Genomic DNA, 23,766 nt, shown 5'->3' on the forward strand with positions numbered 1-23,766 from the left:
CAGACCATCACATGACAAATGCCAGTGCATTCTTGAGGGCAAGGGGACAGCAACTGAGTGACCCCTACAAGCCCCACTCTATATGCTAATGCTTTTAATGGGTTTGTCCTGATGAGAATTCACAAATTGGCCGATTTTCATTCCCATTCAACTGATAAGGGGTGGTCAGTGAGACACTTTAAACCTCAGGAGATTACTGGTTTTGGCTTCGCTGCCCACATGACTAGGGAAGGCCACAATTTCGAATAATTTCTTCTGCTAGAGGGGAGAGAAAGCCAATGGGAAAACTGTTAGTCTGGCCTTAATTCTGCACGCCAAGGGGAAATTGGTTGGTGAAGTGGAAATGATGAAACTAAGTGGGGAGAGTGTCCATGTCACCCTAAAGTGATAACCAAAAGGCTGGGGCTGGATTTCAGGAAGACTGACATTTGCAAGCAGAGAACAGATAGGCAGAGTTCCACAGCAACATTTTGAAACGGAAGAAAGTTTAAGAGAACTGGAAAACATTCATGAACAGGATTCTACCTGTATAGTTCCTTATTTTCCCCCACCAGCTTTACTGAGATATTATTGAAAACAGTTTTAAGATGTTTAAAATGTACAATGTTGTATACATTGTGAAAGACTCCCTCCATTGAGTTAATTGACACATCTATCACCTCACTTCTTTACCTTTTGGAGGGGATGAGAACATTTAAGTTCTGCTGTCTTAATAAATTTCAATTATACAAAACAGTGTTATCAGCTAAAGTCATCACAGTATACAATGGATCCACATGTGTTATTTATCTTGCAATTGAAACTTTGTACCCTTTTACCAATCTCTCCCCATTTCTCCCACCCTGGTAACTACTTTTCTCTTCTCTGTTTCTTTGAGTTTGCTTTTTTTTGAGTCCACATGGTAAGTGCTACTATGCTTATTTGTCTTTCTCTTTGTTGTTCAGTTGCTCAGTCATGTCTGACTCTTTGCAACCCCATGGACTGCAGCACACCAATCTCCCCTGTCCTTCACTATCTCCCAGAGTTTGCTCAAACTCATGTCCATTGAATCATTGATGCCATCCAACCCACTCATCCTCTGTTGCCCTCTTCTCCTCTGCCCTCAATCTGTCCCAGCATTAGGGTCTTTTTCAATGAGTTGGCTCTTTGCATCAGATGGCCAAAGTATTGGAGCTTCAGCTTCAGCATCAGTCTTTCCAATGAATATTCATGGTAGATTTCCTTTAGGACTAGTTGGTTTGATCTTCTTGCTATCCAAGGGACTCTCAAGAGTCTTCTCCAGGACGACAGTTTGAAAGCATCAATTCTTCAGTGCTCAGTCTTTTTTTGTTGTCCAGCTCTCACATCCGTACATGACTATGGAAAAACCATAGCTTTGACTATACAGACGTTTGTAGGCAAAGTAATGTCTTTGCCTTTTAATATGCTGTCTAGGTTTGTCATTGCTTTTCTTCCAAGCGGTAAGCATCTTTTAATTTCATGGCGGCAATCACTGTCCACAGTGATTTTGGAGCCCAAGAAAATAAAGCCTTCATTGTTTCCATTGTATCCTCATCTAGTTGCCATGAAGTGATGGGATCAGATGCCATGATCTTTGTTTTTTGAATGTTGAGTTTTAAACCAGCTTTTTCACTCTCTTCTTTCACCTTCAAGAGGCTCTTTAATTGCTCTGATGTTTTTCTCTGTACTGTGCTATGCTGAGTCCCTCATTTGTGTCCAACCCTGCAACCCAATGGACTGTAGCCCACCAGTCCCCTCTGCCCCTGGGGACTCTCCAGGATAGAATACTCGAGTAGGTTGCCATGCCCTCGTCTAGAAAATCTTCCTAACCCAGGAATAGAAACAGGGTTTCCTCCATTGCAGGTGTATTGTTTACCAGCTGAGCTACCAGAGAAGCCCCAATGTCTTTCTCTAAACAACAATAAGCAATCTAGCTTATTTCACTTAGCATAATGCCCTCCAGGGTCATCCATGTTGTTGTAGATGAACAGGATTTCCTTCTTGGCTTTGGCTGAATAATATTCTATATATGGGCTTCCCTGGTGGCTCAGATGGTAAAGAATCTGCCTGCAATGTGGGAAACTTGGGTTCAATCCCTGAGTCAGGAAGGTCCCTTTTGAAACGAATGGCTACCCACTCCAACATTTTTGCCTGGAGAATTCCATGGACAGAGGAGGCTTGCAGGCTACAATCCATGGGGTTGCAAAGAGTTGACATGACTGAGTGACTGTCACTTTCACTTTTTATTTATCTATCTACCTATCTATCATCTATTCATCTCACATTTTCTCTACCAGTTCATCAGTTGATAGACTCTTAGGTTATTCCCATACTTTGAAAATTGTGAATTGTAACTATGCAGTTTCAAATAATCTTAAAGTGCAATAAAAAGGGGGAGACTTTATTAATGAAACTAAGGATAAATATGAGAACAGAGAATTTCTGACAAGCCCATATTTTCATGTATGTTTTTAATAAAAAGTGCATAATTTATCCTAATAAATGAACTTTGGTTGTCAGGATACTAAGATTTGTTTTGTTAGACTGAAATGTCTAAATTGCTACTTTGGTTATTTCACAGGGGGAGGACTGAGGCTCAGAGGTGCTAAAACTCTGATTAAGCTCTGTTTCTTAGTGATACAATCAGGGGTGCAACCAGATTTTTCTAATTCTCAGTTCAGGCCTCTCTGCTACATCAGTGGTGTTGGGACAATGATCTGAAGATTCCAAGGGTTACAAAAGCATTTTTGGAGTGAGAGAGGACCCTGAATAAACATGGCTCCTGGTATGTTCCCACTTCTCTTCACCCTGGGTCTCACTTTTAACCAAGAAACTTACTCTGCTTTTTGTTCTGTAAATACGGTGACAATGTATGATTTAATCTTTAAAGGGAGTTCTGCTAAGGTGTTCCAAAACTAGCATTTTCCCCATGCCATTTCATTGGTTGTAATTCCAAAAATAAGAATATTAAATCATATAGTGTGTGAGTAAACAAAATGATTCAGATGGAGGCTCAAATAAAAACATATTAAAAACTTAAATACAAGTATTATTCTAAAAAAAAAAAAAAAAAGCTAGGGTATATAAGGTAAGAGGAAAGAGGGAATCCAGATCTACAAGAAACCCTAGAAGTCTAGAGCTGGACATGGATTGAGGTTTCTGAAAATGGCAGTGAAAAATGTCTTTTTAAAAATTATATTTGGAGGTTGATGACCAAGGACTACAGCTTTGCTAAATGTTGTTTTATTTTGACTCAATTGTAATAACTGGAGCTAATTCTTTCTGGATCACTACCATATATACAAGTATCTAATTACAGTGTTACATTTAAAAATTTTTTAAAATATTTAACCAGGATTTATCCTAAACTTAACCAATCATAATCTGAAAGTCATTCAGCCAAATACTTTTGAGAAATAAGATTTACTTGTCAATATCCATGGCGAGAACATTATGAGCTTTGGCCCATTCCCTTAGGTGCTCCGAGTTCTCTCCTTTGCTTTCCCCAGTCCTTTTCCTTGTATGCATGGCTAAGATTTAAAGATGGCCCCTCAGATATGGGGCTGCTGCCCATTGTTTCTGGTGAGCTGTGGCCTATTTGATTTTTCTTTGGTTCCTGATGCAGAGAACTCTCCCAGAGCATTCTGTGACCTGCCAGATTCTTGCTTTCTGCTGAATCTGCTTGTGCAGAGGTTGGATCATGTCAAGTCCTTGTGCTACCTGGCTGCCTCCAAACTTCTTGCTCAGTATCTCTTGAACTTGTTTATTTAGAAAATAATTTCGGTTCAAGCAAAAAAATTTTGTGGTATATGCAAGAGGAATCTTCATGGAGATGATGGTTGGATTCCTGCCTTGGCAAGGAAATGTATGTGGGTGCTGCTGCTGGGCATCAGAGCCAGGCCATTCTATTTTGTTCTTTCTGAGATTGTCATTCTGCCCTTTGTTCTGAACTGGTGCCTAATGTATTCTGAGGTTTTCCTTGCATGAAATGAGGGCTTCAGCATCAGTGATGAACCCTGTGCTCTTCCAGCTTCTGTGTATTTCACTCCCCTGGCTCTGACTCTGCCTGTGATCTTATTCATTTAACTCCCAGTTGTCTCCCCTGAAATGTTTAATTCATGCAACTCATGACCCTAACATATGTCTGCAGCCTCATCACCCAGTGCTCTGGCCACACTGAATTAAAAGTGATCTCTAAGCCTACTAGGTTTTGACATAATTGTGCAGCCTCGAGTACTCACTCCCTTCCTCAGATACCCTGCACCTGACCCCACTGGACAGACTCCTACATAACTGCCAAGAGCCTGTTCAAATGTTTCTCCCTTTGGGAAGCTTTGCTGAATCCCTTGGGCAGTACCCATTCACCTTCCAAAAAATTATTTTATTGAAGTATAATTGATTTACAATATTGTGTTACTTTTTGCTGTATAGCAAATTGATTCAGTTCTATGTATATATTCTTTTTCATGTTCTTTTCCATTATGGTTTATCACAGGATATTGAATATATTTCTCTCTGCTATACAGTAGGACGTTACTGTTTGTTCATTCTATATAGTAATTTGCATCTGCTAATCCTAAACACCCAACCCATTGTTCCCCCATCGTCCTCTCCCCTTGGCAACCACAAATCTGTTCTCTATGTCTGTGAGTCTGTTTCTGTTGCATAGGTAAGTTCATTTGTGTCATATTGTAGATTCTGTATATAAACAATATCATATGGTACTTGTCTTTCTCTTTCTGACTTTAGTATGATAATTTCTATTTCCATCGATATTGCTGCAAGTGACATTATTTAACTCTTTTTAACGGCTAAGTATTATTTTACTGTATATATGTATCATATTGAGGCTATTTCCATATCTTGGCTATCGTGAATAGTGCGGCTATGCACGTAGTGGGGCGTATATCTTTTTGAACTGTAGTTTTGTCTTGATATATGCCCAGGAGTGGGATTGCTGGATCATATGGCAACTATTCTACATTTTATATGGATCTTCCATACTGTCTTCCATAACAGCTGCACCAATTTACATTTCCACCAACAGTATATGAGAGTTCCCTTTTTTCCATACCTTTCCCAGCCTTTGTTTTTTGTGGATTTTTTTAGTGATGGCCATTCTGCCCAGTGTGAGGTGAAACCTCACTGTAGTTTTGGTTTGAATTTCTCTAATCATCAGTGATGTTGAGTATCTTTTCATATGCCTGTTGGCCATTTGTATGTTTTCTGTGGCGGAATGTCTGGTAGCTCTTCTGCCTATTTTCCAGTTGGATTTTTGTTGTTGTTGTTGTTGTTGTTGTTGAGTTGCAAGAGCTATTTGTATATTTTGGAAATGAAGCCTGAGTCAGTTGCATCATTTGCAAATATATTTTTCCAGTCCATATATTGTCTTTCATTTTGTTTATGGTTTCCTTTTCTGTAAAATCATTCACATTTTGATCTATTATAATGTGGGACACATTTTCTTGTTTGTTCATTCGTTGCTTCAACAAGTTTTATTAATCATCTAATATGTGCCAATCACACTAAGGCCCTGGTGCAGAGTGGTAAATAAAGCAGATATGGCCTTCAGTAGCTATGATTATCACAGGGACAAAAGATTTTTTTCTGGAGCAATACATTCCATACAGGAACGTGTATCAGAAGAGTAATATAGTTTGAAGCTTTACAAAGGCCTCCTTTAAGGCCAAATATTTAAGCTGAGAGCCTAAACCCTTGATGGAGGCAGGATTTGTGTATGCCCCTGTTTATCTCCATGCATAGTGCCTAGTCATCATTTGGCAAAAGCATGTGGAACAAATGAATGACTAAATGTACGGTACACTAACAGTGGCCATTTGAGGACCTCATTAGAGTTTAAAATCTGCCAACTCATTTTAACAGTTTGAAGGTTTTATAATATGGAAATAAAATGTGTATGTGTTTATGTGTATACTTACATATTCAGAAAGAACTTAATAAACACACATATATACCTGCTACATGATCTTGAAAATATTTTTGAATCTTTCCCCCAAAAAAGCTGTTTGTCTAAAACTAGGCTAGTTGAAAGAACCTACAGCCCATGGAATATGTTTGGGTTTGTAGAGGACATTGCTTAACCCAGATCCTTATTTCACGACTGAAGAACTGTCCCCCAGCTTCTGGGAGATCTGCTGATGAGCCTTAGGCATCAGCCCTTTCTGTTAAGTGTCCTTGGCTGAAGAGAGGTATCTGGATCAAGCTTACTCCCCTTGGGAAGCCAGAGTTTAGAAACCAGCTCTTTGCCCTAACTTAGCTCCTCACACAGTTGACAGAGGCTTTCATGCTTAACACAATTGGTTGGCTACCTAGACCCTTGCTTTGCCCAACCCTGCTTCCATTTCTTCTACCATAGATGACACTCAAACAGCATTCCCCAGTCAACCTCTTGCACACTGGGCTCTGTATCAGAGTCAACTTGTCAGAGACACTGACTGGAAACAGGATTCAGAGGGGCTCAATAAAAGGTGTCTCTCTCCCCTGCATGATTCTGAGCAAACCCCCAAAAGACAACAAAACCATAAGACTGGAAACCAAAATATCCATTATCGCTGATAAAGTTGATATTGGAAAATGTGGCAGATAAATGTGTACTATGCTGCTTCATCCTGAATAACAGATTTAGACCCATTTACCTCCCTAAAAGCACTAGGATGGGGAAAACAGATCCCACAGAGACAAAGCTTATAAATATATGGGGTGGGTGGGCAAAGAGAGGAGGAAGAGGGGGCAGGGCTACACATGCCTGGCTTCTGCATTTCTCTTGCCCTTTAAGAGACCTTGCAAGGTTCCTTACTGAGAGGACTCAGGCTGCAGAAAGAGGTCTGAACAGCTACCCTAGGAGCACTCTCTGCACTGATGGGAATATCAGGAGTAGGCAGAAGTTCCCCACTTCTCTTCTCCCATCGCACAAACATAGAGCACAACTTCTGGTTTCAGGAGTAGGAGAGGTCAGAGTCCTGGCTTGCTTGGGAGACCCTCACTACAGGGTAGCTGGTGTCCTTCTGACACCTGCCTCTATTGTAGATGTATTCAAAAGAAATGCTGGAATTACCTTCTGTACTCTTAGGAATGGAAAACACAGAAACAAAGAGAAGTTTCCGTGCCTAAGTCCAAAGCTCCAGGGTGAATTCCTTTGCTTCTTAGTAGAATGCTCCTGTGTTCATATTGATAGGAACTGTTTTCACTGGAGGAGAACTGACACACATACAGTCACAATAAATGCTTATTTTATATATATATATATATATATATATATATATATATATATACAGTGGAAATATATATGGGGAGAAGAAGAAAAATTGGCTTCAATTTTTTCTCCTAGATATAGATTTATTATGAAAACAATAAAAGTAAAGGACATTTTTAGAGAAAACAACTGTGTTTCACCAAAATTTTATCACAGCATTTTCACTCTGTTTTGTCCATAAATATTAGTATTTTTGCATGCACTCAATTTGGATAATTTTCTGTTTTGCTGCTTGGTCTTTGTAATGATCACTTTTAATGCTACATTAATATTCTACCTCATTAATTTACTATAATTTATTTAACTATTCCTTTTCCTACTGGATATTAGGAATGTTTATAAATTTTGCAATGATAGATACACCTGCTTTGAAAATTCAGTTCAGTTCAGTCACTCAGTCATGTCCGACTCTTTGCAACCCCATGAACTGCAGCATGTCAGGCTTCCCTGTCCTTTACTAACTCCAAGAACTTGCTCAAACTCATGTCCATCAAGTTGGTGATGCCATCCAACCATCTCATCCTCTTTTGTCCCCTTCTCCTCTTGCCTTCAACCTTTCCCAGCATCAGGGTCTTTTCCTAGGAGTCAGTTCTTCATATCAGGTGGTTAAGGTATTGGAGCTTTGCTTCAGCATCAGTCCTTCCAATGAATATTTAGGACTGATTTCCTTTAGGATGGACGGGTTAGATATCCTTTGAGTCCAAGGGACTCTCAAGAGGCTTCTCCAACACCACAATTAAAAAGCATAAGTTCTTCAGTGCTATGCTTTCTTTATGGTCCAACTCTCACATCCATGCATAACTACTGGAAAAACCATAGCTTTGACTATATGGGTCTCTGTCAGTAAAGTAATGTCTCTGCTTTTTAATCTGCTGTCTAGGTTTGTCATAGCTTTTCTTCCAAGGAGCAATAGTCTCTTAATTTCATGGCTGCAGTCACCATCTACAGCTTTGAAAAAAGCAGACATTAATATAATGCTACAAGTAATTAAAACATGACTCACTCCTATTGTTCTTTACAGGTGTGAAAGTCTGAAATACATCTAAACTCTTAGAGTTGAGTTTTGAGCTGTACTTGGAAGATAGGAGAGTCCCAGTAGCACTTGCTTATTACCACATTTAGATCTCTCGATCCTATGCTTGTGGGTAAGAATGTGAACTCTTTCATGGCAGTAACCACACAGTGTAACTTTATATCTGGAAGTTTTGATGGAGGATCAACTGTGCAGTAGGCATTCAAGAAATGTTGGTACAGTAGCATCATTTAATTTAAAAAATGAGTGTCAGGAATGGGGAGTGATGATAGACAAATCTAGATGGTCTGGAGGCACATTTTCTTCCTCTTTTAGGTAACTTAGCAGAGTGCTGGCTCAGCTTGTTCAAAGAAAAGTCCTTTGATTGATGTCAGTGGTCCTGCAAGGCAGAGCTGTTTCCAGGGACCTGCCAGAATGGAGACCTTGACCTTTGGTCCATGTGCTCTTTCACAGTGTTTCTGAGCCTGGAGTTATCTTTCTTAGAGATCTCACTTAGGGAAGCTAGGTGTTCTCTAGTTCCTCATAAGTCATCAGATCGGATCAGTCGCTCAGTCGTGTCCGACTCTTTGCGACCCCATGAATTGCAGCACGCCAGGCCTCCCTGTCCATCACCAACTCCCGGAGTTCACCCAGACTCACGTCCATAGAGTCAGTGATGCCATCCAGCCATCTCATCCTCTGTCGTCCCCTTCTCCTCTTGCCCCCAATCCCTCCCAGCATCAGAGTCTTTTCCAATGAGTCAACTCTTCACATGAGGTGGCCAAAGTACAGGAGTTTCAGCTTTAGCATCATTCCTTCCAAAGAAATCCCACGTCTGCTCTCCTTCAGAATGGACTGGTTGGATCTCCTTGCAGTCCAAGGGACTCTCAAGAGTCTTCTCCAACACCACAGTTCAAAAGCATCAATTCTTCGGCGCTCAGCCTTCTTCACAGTCCAACTCTCACATCCATACATGACCACAGGAAAAACCATAGCCTTGACTAGCCAGACCTTTGTTGGCAAAGTAATGGCTCTGCTTTTGAATATGCTATCTAGGTTGGTCATAACTTTCCTTCCAAGGAGTAAGCGTCTTTTAATTTCCTGGCTGCAGTCACCATCTGCAGTGATTTTGGAGCCCAGAAAATAAAGTCTGACACTGTTTCCACTGTTTCCCCATCTATTTCCCATGAAATGATGGGACCTGATGCCATGATCTTCGTTTTCTGAATGTTGAGCTTTAAGCCAACTTTTTCACTCTCCACTTTCACTTTCATCAAGAGGCTTTTGAGTTCCTCTTCACTTTCTGCCATAAGGGTGGTGTCATCTGCATATCTGAGGTTATTGAGATTTCTCCCAGAAATCTTGATTCCAGATTGTATTTCTTCCAGTCCAGCGTTTCTCATGAGGTACTCTGCATATAAGTTAAATAAACAGGGTGACAATATACAGCCTTGATGGACTCCTTTTCCTATTTGGAACCAGTCTGTTGTTCCATGTCCATTTCTAACTGTTGCTTCCTGACCTGCATACAGGTTTCGCAAGAGGCAGATCAGGTGGTCTGGTATTCCTATCTCTTTCAGAATTTTCCACAGTTTATTGTGGTCCACACAGTCAAAGGCTTTGGCATAGTCAATAAAACAGAAATAGATGTCTTTCTGGAACTCTCTTGCTTTTTCCATGATCCAGCGGATGTTGGCAATTTGATCTCTGGTTCCTCTGCCTTTTCTAAAACCATTCTGGAAGTTCACAGTTCACATATTGCTGAAGCCTGGCTTGGAGAATTTTGAGCATTACTTTACTAGCGTGTGAGATGAGTGCAATTGTGCGGTAGTTGGAGCATTCTTTGGCATTGCCTTTCTTTTTGGGATTGGAATGAAAACTGACCTTTTCCAGTCCTGTGGCCACTGCTGAGTTTTCCAAATTTGCTGGCATATTGAGTGCAGCACTTTCACAGCATCATCTTTCAGGATTTGAAATAGCTCAACTGGAATTCCATCACCTCCACTAGCTTTGTTCATAGTGTTGCTCTCTAAGGCCCACTTGACTTCACATTCCAGGATGTCTGGCTCTAGGTCAGTGATCACACCACCGTGATTATCTGGGTCGTGAAGATCTTTTTTGTACAGTTCTTCTGTGTATTCTTGCCATCTCTTCTTAATATCTTCTGCTTCTGTTAGGTCCATACCATTTCTGTCCTTTATCAAGCCCATCTTTGCATAAAATGTTCCTTTGGTATCTCTGATTTTCTTGAAGAGATCACTAGTCTTTCCCATTCTGTTGTTTTCCTCTTTTTCTTTTCATTGATCACTGAAGAAGGCTTTCTTATCTCTTCTTGCTATTCTTTGGAACTCTGCATTCAGATGTTTATATCTTTCCTTTTCTCCTTTGCTTTTTGCTTCTCTTCTTTTCACAGCTATTTGTAAGGCCTCCCCAGACAGCCATTTTGCTTTTTTGCATTTCTTTTCCATATATATAATTATAAAATTAGTATCAAGACTTGGCTGTGGTATTTGTGCAAGGAGAGACAAATAGACCAATGGAACTGACTAAGGAATTCCATGTTTACCCTCACTTATAGGGCCACCTAATCCACAACAAGGGCACTACTGCTGTTTGGAAGTGGAAAGATCATCTTTTCAATGATGCAGTGAGATATCTATATGAAAAAAATAATAATTTTTGAGATGGATAGACTTAAATATGAAAGGAAGACAGTAAAGTTCCTAGAAGAAAATACAGGAAGGTCTCAGAATCTCAGAATAGGCAGTGATATCTTAAAGAGGACATGAAAAGCAGTAACCATAAAAATGAAAGGTGGATAAATTGGACTTCAATAAAGTTTAAAACTTCATTCAATCAAAAACATCATTGACAGTGAAAATGCAAGTCACAGAGAAGAGATCAACAATACATGTACTCCACTAGAACTTATATTCATGATATAAATTCCTATATATTCAATTAAAATCAAGGTACAAACAACCCAGTGAAGATCTGGGCAAAAGACTACGATAGGCACATCACAAATTAAAATAGCAAACAGGGTTATAAGAAATCAGGCAATGTCGCCTGGAAAATACAAACCAAAACCATGAGATGCCACTACCTGTTACCAGTGTTACAGCTAAACAGACTGATGATGTCAAGTGTTGACAAAGATACGCTGTAGCTGGAACATTCATATTTTTAACAGGGATGTAAGTTGGTACAACCATTCAGGAAAATTTTTGGCAATCTATATTGAGGCTAAGTATATGACTCAACAATTCTATTCCTAGTTAAATGTTGAAAGACTACACTATAATATAGTACATATTCTTTAAGTAATATCTTACCCTTTTCATTGCAGCTCTGTAAATCATCATCATCAAAACAGAAAACAGTCCCAAAGTCTATCAACAATTAAATGGATAAATAAATTGTATCATATTCATATAAGACAACACTACATAATAATAAAAAAATATGCTCTATTGGTACCTGCAACAGAAGGATAAGTAACATAGATAAGATGTTGAGTGAAAGAAGCCAGATACAAAAGAATGCATATTGTGTATCATTTATATGAAGTTCAGAACAGGCAAACTGAGCTTCTGTTGACAAATTAGAATCATAATATATCTCTAGGGGTGGAAAGGGAAGGGCATGAGGGAGGCTTTGGTGATGCTGGAAATATTCTATATTCTCATCTTGGTGGTGATTACATGATGTATAAGTAAACATTGATTGACCAATTATTTAAGATTTTTGGTCTTTATTGTAAACACATTATATCTCAACAACAGTACCAAAAATTGTAGTTTTTCTTAATCTCATATTACAAATTTTCACTCATACGCAATATCAAAGACCAAAATTTCCTGCCTTCTCCTAATTCCCATTTAGAGATACCTCACTCATATATAGCAGCTATATACTCAGGGACAGTAACATGCGATTAAGGAGAACCAATGTGGGTCTTAGTCAAAAACCTGATTGTAGCTGAGTGAAATAATAGTCCAAACCAGATTATTCATGTTGTCCCGATTCCTAGTAAATCCAGAGGGTAGGGTGTTACAGTGAACATAATTTTACTTAGTGTCTGACTCTTACTCATCCATCCTCAGCCTCTTTTCACTCCATCATTAGAACTGGGGGTCTCTTCACCTCCACCAGATTGCTGCTACATCTAACTCCAACCCCATGTCCATGAATTCAATCTATAGCTCTACCGATGAATTATTCGGTAGCTTTTGCACAGTCTTTCTTCTAGCCTCCATCTATGGTAATAATGTTGTATTCTCTTCTTTTAATATTGTTTAACCATCTGTTAACCCAGGGTTCTGCCCAAGGGGATTAGTGGGAAGAAATGATTTGAAGGCTTTGCTTAAGTGCTTTACATTTGGGGATAGTCCACTAATTGTTGATTTTGTTTATATTCAGCATTGTGCTTCTATCTGTGGTTTTAATGATATGAGGGTGTCCCAGGGCTTCTGCTGGACCCAGCTGTATAAATCAAATAAATAAATAAATAAACAAATAAATAAATGAAGTAAATCACCCCTGAAATAAATAGATAACACAGCTTTCTCAACCTTCTTTTTCCAACAATGCTTGTAAATGTGCCCTGAGGCTTATGTGTAAGGGATGTATCTGAAGTTTAAATAAATAAATAATAAGCTTCCCTGGCAGGCTACAGTCCATGGGGTTGGACATGACTGAGTGACTGAGCATGATCATGAGCTAAAGATGCAATCACATAACTGTCTTCACCTTTCATTGTAGCATAGATGCTATGGGAAGATTTGGAAAATTGTTATTCACCTTATTACACTCATCCCTTCATTTCAGATTGATTTGGGGTTGCCATTGCTTCTGTCAGTTTCTTTAGAAGGTAAAACAGAAGCAAAATAAAATAAACAAGCAAAACGTAAAAGGAAATCAAATCTCAGTGGAGCAGTACCACCCACAGGGCAATGGAGAATTCTTAAGAACTGACTTTCTTCTCTAACAAGCGAATGGTTGACATCTGCTATGGTTCAAATGCAGGCTATTGAATGGGTACAGAGCCTGTCCTGGCCGAGAGCAGAGTGAGAGTAAATACGACAGTTGTCACGTTGGAACAGAGGCTTTACCTGTGCTTTTGAGCTTCTGCCATTGTGTGTGAACAACACACCCAGCTAGCAGCTGCTCCGTGAACTCACATCCCAGCACGAGAAGCAAAATGAGGCAAGCTGGACCCTGACCTGGCCACAGCTGGCCCTGAGACCCACAAGTGAGAAATAAATGTCTGTTGTTGTAAGACACTGAGATTTGGGGTTGAATTCTCCTGTGGCAACAGCCATCTACCACAGGGCCCACAGCTTCTGCAAATTTTCAGAGATAGAATCATAAAATCTTGGAACTGGAATGGTCTTGCTGATTGATGGCTTAGATTTCTTGTATCTCCACCATCCCACCTGGAGATGGTCACACTCTGTCTCTAGGATTGGGAGATGAGCTAAATTTTGAAAAGGGTTCTAACTATAAGAATTGTTTTCCTTAAGGCAAATGCTGTATGTTGGGGAAGCAATTTAGCATTGTGTGAAGAATTTGGGCTTTGAATCAGATGTCAGTTTGAATAGTGATTCTGCCAGTTACTAGCTGTGTGGCCTTGGGTTTTGAACCCCAATTTCCTTACATAATTGGATAGGAATACTACTACACGCTCTTCATAGGATTAAATGAGGTGGTATGTATGCCTGGCACATAGTAAGGGCTCCTTAAGTGGTTATTATTCTTCTTTCCTCAAACCACATAGTCTAATCCATCTTCCCTAGAGTGAACTTTCAAATATTTGGACACATTTTTCAGCCGCTTTTCTTGTACAGTTGGTCCTTTGAGCCTTAGTTTAGTTAATTTCATCCAGATCAAATCTGTTGGGGCTGGATGTGGCTTACTGGCCCAGTGGCTAGAAAATCTAGCAATGGCTAGATTCTCAGATCCTAATTCTGTCACCTGATGTATTCACTATGTCTCTCAGCTTTGTTTCAGCCACAGATTTGATCAGTATGCTGCCCATTTCCTCATCCTAATTGTTAATAAATATACTGCAGGTGTTTCATTAGCCAGGCTCTTGGAGTCCTTCAGAGTTGTAAGCTCACATGTATTCACATGACACTCAGATGTTTAAAGAGAATGTAAGTTCTTTATTTCCAATAACTGATCTAATCTTCCTCGTGAGCCTCCCACCTCAGTGTGTTGCAGGTAAAAATAGCTTTATTTCAAACTTTCCAGTGCAAAATATCTCTTTTTTTGTGTGAGTTTCAGTGGTTTTGTTTTGAGCTCAGACTAGAAGGTGTGAGTGCTTAGCCTTTCAGATTTCCTTTCCTCCCCAACTCTTCTTCAAGATGGCACCTGGGTAGGTTCTGTGACCTGGTGGGTTTGGTGTTGAAGGGCCCCGATCCTGCTGACCTCATGCTGGTCCTTGGACTGGTCTCCACTGTGGTGGTGGTTGGAGGTACCCCGTTCAGTAAGTATGCGCGGGGGTAGTCTGTGGAGGTGTGGTAGTTCTGATCTACCCTCTGTTTTGTCCACACTGAAGTTTATGGATGATGGAGCTCAATGTTGGTTCTTCTTCTTCTGCACAGTTAAGACCCCAGCATGGACCCACCTCACTCCACCCTGGCTCTGTGGATCTACTAAGGTCTTACTCTGCCTCCCTGACTTTGGGGACCCTCCCTGACTTTTAGGGCCCCGGGTTCACTAGGTACCTATTGTTCAATCCCCAGCCAGATATTCAGCCAAGTTCTGGATTTTCTCTAAGGGGAATTGAAGGAACTTCTGCTTAGGTGCATGGACTTGAGCCAAACTGCTCGGGTTTGATTTCCAACTCTGCCACTTATCAGCTGAGTAAGTTCAGAAAGTTGCTTAGCATAATGGGTACCCAAATGGGCTCATTTAAAATGCAATTAGGGATAATGCTTACCTTCTAGGTAGGGTCCTTGTGAGGGTTACATGAGTTAATACATGTAAATCACTTGCAGTTGTGCTTGATAATCAAGGACATGACTCAAATGGCATCTACCTGTAATGTGAGAGACCCTGGTTCAATCCCTGGGTTGGAAAGACCCCCCTGGAGAAGGTCATAGCTACCCACTCCAGTATTCTTTCCTGGAGAATTCCATGGACAGAAGAGTCTGGTGAGCTACAGTCCATGAGGTTGCAAGGAATCAGACATGACTGAACAACTTCACTTTCACAAGCACAGAGAACATGCTTGGTTAGTGTTAGCTAGTAGAAAACTAGAAAATCACATGTGGCAAGTTATTTAACCTCTCTATGCCTAAGTAGTTCCACATGTAAAGTAAAGAACATGATAATAACCCCTTTTCAGATTTCTTCTGAAAATTAAATGACTGAATATATAAAGGAATTAGAACATAGTTTGGTACAAAATAAGCCCTTATCATTATTGTTATTACATTGCTGTTCCCAGGTCAGCCCTAGAAAGCCAGGAGTGCCAAATCCGATTCCCTCTCTGCCAAGGCTGCAACTGTCCAGGTGGCTGGTTGGGATATCCCTTAAGAATGGGATAAAAGCCCCTTATCTGCCAGAATTCAGCTTTCCCTTCAACCTGCTGTCATGTCGCTCTCCCCCCACACTTCACCTGTGGGCACACCTTTCCATGGCTAGCTTCCTTTCTCTGCCTCCTGTTTCCTTTCTATGCCAACCAGAGGCACAAGTGCACCTCTTCACTTTCTTTCTGGATGGTACCTTCCTTATGTAAAACTCCATTATCAAATCACTCATGTCTGATTCTGTTTGTTAGTTAATGGAAGCTTCATACAATTAGGATTCCTTTTTCTGTCCATAGAAATGTGATGCTCAAGTCTATTTCCAGCCTGTTGACTCCAATAGAAATCAGCATTGAAATGATGATCCTCAAATGTATAAATACCACTAATTCAATGAGTGGAATTCACAAGACAAGGGGGTGTATGGAGATAGAAATATATATGAAAATATTTTTTAAAATATCCCGATAAGACAGACAATGATGTCATTTAAGGATCCCTTTGCCACCTTCTTTCTAGCTGCTGCAAGGTCACCACTTGGAAAATGTGCCCTAGAGCAGCTGACCAGGGAGAGGAATACATTTTACGATCACAGAGCATCTGGGATTCAGGATTTATTTCCTGCTTCTGCAATAAAGGAATGGAAAATAGGGGTTTCCCTGGTGGCTCAGTGATAAAGAGCCTGCCTATCAGTGCAGGAGACATGAGTTTGAACCCTAGTTTCGGAAGACCTCACATGCTGTGGGGAAACTAGACCTGTGTATACCACAGCTATTGAGCTTGTGCTCTAGAGCCCAGGACCCATAACTGCTGAGCCCACATGCCACAACTCCTGACGTCTGTGTGCCCTACAGCCAGTGCTCCACAACAAGAGAAGTCACTGCAACGAGAAGCCTGTGTACCGCAATGAAGAGTAGCCCTCGCTCACCACAACCAGAGAAAAGCCCATACAGCAGTGAAGACCCAGCACAACCAAAAATAAAGTATATATATATGTGTATATATATATAATTGTATTGAAAAAGAAGTGGAAAATAATATTGAGCACCAATTCAGTGTCATGCACTATACTTGGGGATATACAGTCAGTCAGAATGATTCATTCAACCTCCTATGTGGCCAACATGGTCTATAAGTTTCTAGAAATGCAGTGGTGAAAAAGACATAGTCTCATAGAAGTAACAATAGCTCTATGTGGGGGGATTATGATTACTTTATTTATAGAATGAAGGAATGAAAGTGTCAGAAAAGGTAAGTCACTTAGTTGATGTAGGGGAATCGGTCTTGCTCTGAAGCCCATGCTCTTTGTAGGAGGTGTAGCAGTGAGCTTAATGTTTGCAGCAGGTTGACAAAGACTCCAGAGATTTCTGTTCTGGAATGTAAGGACTGACACTCTGAAGTTTAATGCAATATTATGCTTGTGTTGATATGTGTATTTTCCTTTTTCTCAGGAGAGAGAATCTATAACTTCCATCAGATTCTCAGGAAGCCCTGCCAATTGCAGAGATGGTTTTCCTTGAGAGTTTGTATGAGTGCATGCTAAGTCACTTCAGTCATGTCAGACTCTTTGCTACCCTATAGACTGTAGCCCACCATGATCCTCTGTCCATGGGATTCTCCAGGCAAGAATACTACAGTGGGTTGGCATTTTCCTCCTCGAGGAGATCTTCCCAACCCAGGGATCGAACCTGCATCTCTTACATCTCTTGCATTGGCATCTGGGTTCTTTACCACTAGCTCCACCTGGGAAGCCCTGAGTGTTTACAAATATCTTCATTTGGCATTAATGGTGGCTCAGTTCAGTTCACTTCAGTTGCTCAGTCATGTCCGACTCTTTGCAACCCCATGAACTGCAGCCCGATGCCAGGCCTCCCTGTCCATCAGCAGCTCCTGGAGTTTACCCAAACTCATGTCCATTGAGTCAGTGATACCATCCAACTATCTCATTCTCTGTCATCCCCTTCTTCTCCTGCCTTCAATCTTTCCCAGCATCAGTGTCTTTTCAAATGAGTCAGCTCTTCGCATCAGGTGGCCAAAGTACTGGAGTTTCAGCTTCAACATCAGTCTGTCCAATGAATATTCAGGACTGATATCCTTTAGGATGGACTAGCTGGAACTCCTTACAGTCCAAAGGACTCTCAAGAGTCTTCTCCAACACCACAGTTCAAAAGCATCAATTCTTTGGTGCTCAACTTTCTTTATAGTCCAACTCTCACATCCATTCCTGACTACTGGAAAAACCATAGCCTTGACTAGATGGACCTTTGTTGGCAAAGTAAAGTCTCTGCTTTTTAATATGCTGTCTAGATTGGTCATAACTTTTCTTCCAAGGAGCAAGCGTATTTTAATTTCATGGCTACAGTCACCATCTGCAGTGATTTTGGAGTCCAAAAAAATAAAGTCTGACACTGTTTCCACTGTTTTCCCATTTATTTGCCATGGAGTGATGGGACCAGATGCCGTGATCTTCGTTTTCTGAATGTTGAGCTTTAAGCCAAGTTTTTCATTCTCCTCTTTCACTTTCATCAAGAGGCTCTTAAGTTCTTCTTTGCTTTCTGCCATAAGGGTGGTGTTATGTGCATATCTGAGGTTATTGATATTTATCCCAGCAATCTTGATTCCAGCTTGTGCTTCATCCAGCTCAGTGTTTCTCATGATGTACTCTGCATAGAAGTTAAATAAGCAGGGTGACAATATACAGCCTTGATGGACTCCTTTTCCTATTTGAACCAGTCTGTTGTTCCATGTCCAGTTCTAACTGTTGCTTCCTGACCTGCATACAGGTTTCTCAAGAGGCAGGTCAGGTGGTCTGGTATTCCCATCTCTTTCAAAATTTTCCACAGTTAGTGGTGATCCACACAGTCAAAGGCTTTGGCATAGTCAATAAAGCAGAAATAGATATTTTTCTGGAACTCTCTTGCTTTTTTGATGATCCAGCAGATGTTGACAATTTGATCTCTGGTTCCTCTGCTTTTCTAAAACCAGCTTGAACATCTGAAAGGTCACGGTTCACGCCTGGCTTGTTGAAGCCTGGCTTGGAGTATTTTGAGCATTACTTTACTAGCATGTGAGACTCGGATGGTAAATAATCCACTTGCAATGCCAGAGGCCTGGTTTTGATCCCTGTGTTGGCAAAATCCCCGGGAGGAGATCATGACAACTCACTCTAGTATCTGCCTGGAGAATCCCCATGGATGAAGGAGCCTGGCAGGCTACAGTCCATGGGGTTGCAAAGAGTTGGACACAATTGAGTGACTAAGCACAGCACAGCACAGCATTGCTCAAAACTGTATTTTCTCAGGTCCACCAGAGGGCACAGTTCTAAGCAGGGGAGAATGCTAGGTGGTCATGAAAATACACAGAAGGTGGAGAGAAAGTGGCTTTAGAAATTAATGCTCATATAAAGTACTGAGCCTTTTATGTAGTCAAACTCTAACCACCAGAAGGGTGGGACTGCCACCTGTCTTCCAGATGCCACCTGCCTTCCAGACGCCACCTGCTTCAGTGCTCAGTATAGCCTGATCTCCTTGCATAAGAAAGTTGATCTGCAGCAACAGTGAATGGTGAAAAGAACAACAGTGTGATTCATTTCTCGTCTTATTCAAGCTGACTCTGGACTCCATCCTAGCAACTACATGATGTGCATGGATGAGACCCACTGGAAAAAAGAAAGACACTATGTCTGAGGCAAAAGACCAGGCACAATTGGCTACTGGTTCCTCCTGTTGCCAAGAGCTGCCTACTCAGCATCTGAGAGCGATTGACCACACTCTCCTAAATATTATTCTGTCTGTACTGGGCCTCAGGGGCTAATCAGGGAAGTAGAGGAGCAATAATTTCTATTTTGAGGTGGGGAGACCATGTCTGGAAACTTACAGATGGAAAGAGAAAAACAGAACTGATTACATATCCTGAGGTCTCCTGGATGATACCTCGTAGTGACTCTATTATTATTATTCTTTTTATCTTGTTGTTCCTTCCTTCTCAGCACAGGGCTAAATGTCTGTGGATAATTCTCATACATCCCCATCTGACTTATGACTTTGTCAATCATATTCTTGAATCCAAAATATTGTCTCACTTGAGGTGCTAAATGTATTAGTCTGGAGAGGTAACTTTGAAAAACGGTATTATTGTGGTCTTTAAGCCCTTCTAAATATAGAGAACCACCACAACAGAACCATCTCTTTTATTCTTGGAAATAGGATTTAACCAAGCTAATGTTTATCGCAGCATAAGATCTGGAAACAATTAGAGATGTGACATATATTTGCATTTTTGATGACATTTGCAATGTAAATGATAGAATAATGGAAGGTTTTGGGAGAGACATTCATTCCCCTCTGTGCCCCGTGTACCTCTTCCTACAGAGGACACGGATTTAAGGAAAGCAGCTCCCCAAACAGAATAGATAATCGAGGTGAGAATGTTATTTTAATTTCAGGTTGGTGCATTTCTCTTTTATTGGATGAGGTAGGAAAGCATAGAATAAATGTCACCCAAATGACAGGTGTTAAATGTTTTTGCGGAGTGTGTTTGAGCACTTGTCAGCAGTGGAGAGATGTCTTTGGAGGTGTGTTCCTGTCTTGGATATCTGTGGCTGTCTTCAGCGTGTCTTTGCAGGCAACTCTGTGGTGTCCAGGTGGTGGGGGGATAGCTCTTGGAGGGTGTTTGGGAGAATTTTTTGCTAGGATTTTCTGTCCATCTCTGGTGGTGGTAGTTTATGTATGTGCGTTCGTTTTCCGTGAGAGCGTGAGTGGATATTTATAAGAAATGAAAACATAAAACCATAACCTATTATAATTAGAGACAGCTTTACAGGTCATTGACTAGCACTTCCAAAATAGAAATGTCTTGTCTGTTGGGAAAGAGAGAGACTAAAGTGGAATAAATATTTCCAAGGTGAGGCCTGGCCAATGAATGAATATTCGATAAGCACCCACTGAATACTGGGCACAGTTCTTGAGCAGGGGAGACAGTGATGAATGAAGCAGTCTTAGTCCTCTGGAAGGTTTCTAGTACAGGGAAGGAGATGGTCATTCAATAACAAAATCAGTTTTTTGGTTATGTGTGTAAAGTGCCACACAGGAAACAGACAGCATTCTAAGGCAGCATGTAACAGGAGATCCAATTTGAACAGTGGGATTAGGGAGGGCTTGCAAGAGACAATGACAGATTGAGAAATTTCTGGTTGCCCAACGTGATGGTGGTGTTCAGTGCCCCCTCACAGCCCACAGGAGAGTGGTGGTCAATGCCACCTGCCCCACCTCACATGATATTGGGGATTAATGCCCCCTTCAGCACCTCCTTCTGCATGTCAGATACCGCCCTCCTTCAAATTTGGCTTATTTTAGTCATCTAAAAGAAGAACTCATGTGCCTTCAGTCAGTCAGTCAGTTCAGTTGCTCAGTTGTGTCTGACTCTTTGCGACCCCATGAATCGCAGCACGCCAGGCCTCCCTGTCCATCACCAACTCCGGAGTTCACTCAGACTCACGTCCATCGAGTCAGTACATGCTAAGTTGCTTCAGTATGCATGAAGCAACTCTTTGCAAGGCTATGGACTGTAGCCCACCAGGCTTCTCTGTCCATGGGGATTCTCCAGGCAAGAGTACTGGAGTGGGTTGCCCTTTTCTTCTCCAAGGGATCTTCCAGACCCAGGGACTGAACCCACATCTCTTACATCTCCTGAATTGGCAGGCAAATTCTTACCAGTAGCGCCACCTGGGAAGCCCAAAGGTAGGCCAAATGACAGAGCAAACAAGCTAAAATGTGTCAATGTAGAAGCTGATTTCCTGTTTATGCATCAATTAAAACTAAGTGAAATAGGAGTTCCTTGTGTTGTGCCATCCTTAACTGTTCTCCTCTCAGCAGCGACTTGACCCAGGTTCCTTCCACATTGAGCCTTCACTCTCCTCAGAGGTCTCCACTTTCCTTCAAGGCAGAAGACAGAGAAAGAGAATGAAGCATGATCTTCAGTAGGCTTTACAGTCTTGGCCTTGGAATGGAGCGCACCTCTGTTGCTCATATCCCTTTGGCTCGAATTCAGTTACATGCCCCATTTAACTTCAGGGAAGAGTGAAAATACAGTCCACCTCTCTGCCAAGAAACAGTTTAGATGACTGCTTGGCAGTCTTCACACTATGTCTGGAGAGTCAGGTACCCACTTTTTAGCAGAGAAAGTGAATGAACGATATAGGAAATCACAGATAGATGATTTTGATGCATTGAACTCTGAACTAGTTGCTATACCATTATAGATGCTATTTTAACTTTCAGGGGACTTTTCTTTTGTCCTGCATTTTGTAGACATTAAAATCTTTGGAGGGGAAAAAGAAAATCATTTGTAGATTGCCAGAAGAAATATCAATAACCTCAGATAGGCAGATGACGCCACCCTTATGGCAGAAAGTGAAGAGGAACTAAAAAGACTCTTGATGAAAGTGAAAGAGGAGAGTGAAAAAGTTGGCTTAAAGCTCAACATTCAGAAAACGAAGATCATGGCATCTGGTCCTATCACTTCATGGGAAATAGATGGGGAAACAATGGAAATAGTTGCAGACTTAATTTTTGGGGGCTCCAAAGTCACTGTAGATGGTGATTGCAGCCATGAAATTAAAAGACGCTTACTCCTTGGAAGGAAAGTCATGACCAGCCTAGATAGCATATTAAAAAGCAGAGACATTACTTTGCCAACAAAGGTCTGTCTAGTCAAGGCTATGATTTTTCCAGTGGTCATGTATGGATGTGAGAGTTGGACTGTGAAGAAAGCTGAGTGCCGAAGAATTGATGCTTTTTAACTGTGGTGTTGGAGAAGACTTTCGAGAGTCCCTTGGACTGCACGGAAATCCAACCAGTCCATTCTAAAGGAGATCAGTCCTGGGTGTTCTTTGGAAGGACTGATACTAAAGCTGAAACTCCAATACTTTGGCCACCTCATGCAAAGAGTTGACTCATTGGAGAAGACTCTGATGCTGGGAGGGACTTGGGGCAGGAGGAGAAGGGGATGACAGAGGATGAGATGGCTGGATGGCATCACTGACTCGATGGACATGAGTTTGAGTGAACTCCGGGGGTTGGTGATGGACAGGGAGGCCTGGCGTGCTGGGATTCATGGGGTCGCAAAGAGTTGGACACGACTGAGCGACTGAACTGAACTGAACTGTGATACATCTGTGAATCTACTTGGGGAAAAATCCACTATGAATTAAAGTTCTATAGTAGTACAGTATTTATAGTATTTCTATAAGACAATACTATTATAGCATTTATTAGTACAGTATCTATAGTATTCTAAATATATATAGAAAATTAGTATTTTCACTAGTTATTAGTCCTATTACCAATCCACATCCCACCCACTTCTCTCTTTATCAGAATTATTGGCATACACACTGACCTTTTCTCTATGCTTCTGTTTAAAAGCATTTCAAAGTAATATTGAAATGATGAAAACAATGAAGCTCAGAAGAAAGATACTTTATTCTAATAAGCAACAGAGTTTCCATTCACTCAGCTATTAGGTGGCACAGTATTTGTAGTTTATTGCTTAAAATGATAATACCACCATTAAGAGAGAACACAAGTTTCTACCAGTTTTGCCTGGAAAACAGGTTTCATTCTTTAAGAATCAAGAATTCTGTTTCCTTGGCAAACCTTCCTTGACCTACTTGGGTCAAGTTGATTATTCCCTTCTTTGTGAGCATGTGTTTACTGGAACACATCAAATTGCCATAATGTTTTGTGTGTGCCTGTTTTCACAATAAGCATGTGAGGTGTCCATGACCACAGAGGTGTTGTTATTCATCATTTAATATTTTGAATTCCTCTTTTAAGGAATTATTCCCCTTTCAAGTGTCTGGTATAGTAGGAACTCAGAAAATATTTGATGAGTGAATATATGGCCTGATGGATGAAACAGAACACTTTACATGTCACTTTAATTGG

General features: G+C 40.9%; 1 long non-coding RNA gene across 1 annotated transcript in view; it reads left to right on the plus strand.

Annotated features, from left to right (window-relative positions):
• Nucleotides 1-16,807, plus strand: part of LOC129656176 (uncharacterized) — a 47,421-nt gene extending 30,614 nt beyond the window's left edge. The window contains exon 3 of the long non-coding RNA XR_008716247.1: nt 16,675-16,807. This is a non-coding gene — a long non-coding RNA (uncharacterized LOC129656176). The remainder of the gene's footprint in view (nt 1-16,674) is intronic.
• The last annotated feature ends 6,959 nt before the right edge of the window (nt 16,808-23,766 follow it).

Source organism: Bubalus kerabau, chromosome 6 (assembly GCF_029407905.1).
Source record: "Bubalus kerabau isolate K-KA32 ecotype Philippines breed swamp buffalo chromosome 6, PCC_UOA_SB_1v2, whole genome shotgun sequence".
NCBI lineage: Eukaryota > Metazoa > Chordata > Mammalia > Artiodactyla > Bovidae > Bubalus > Bubalus kerabau.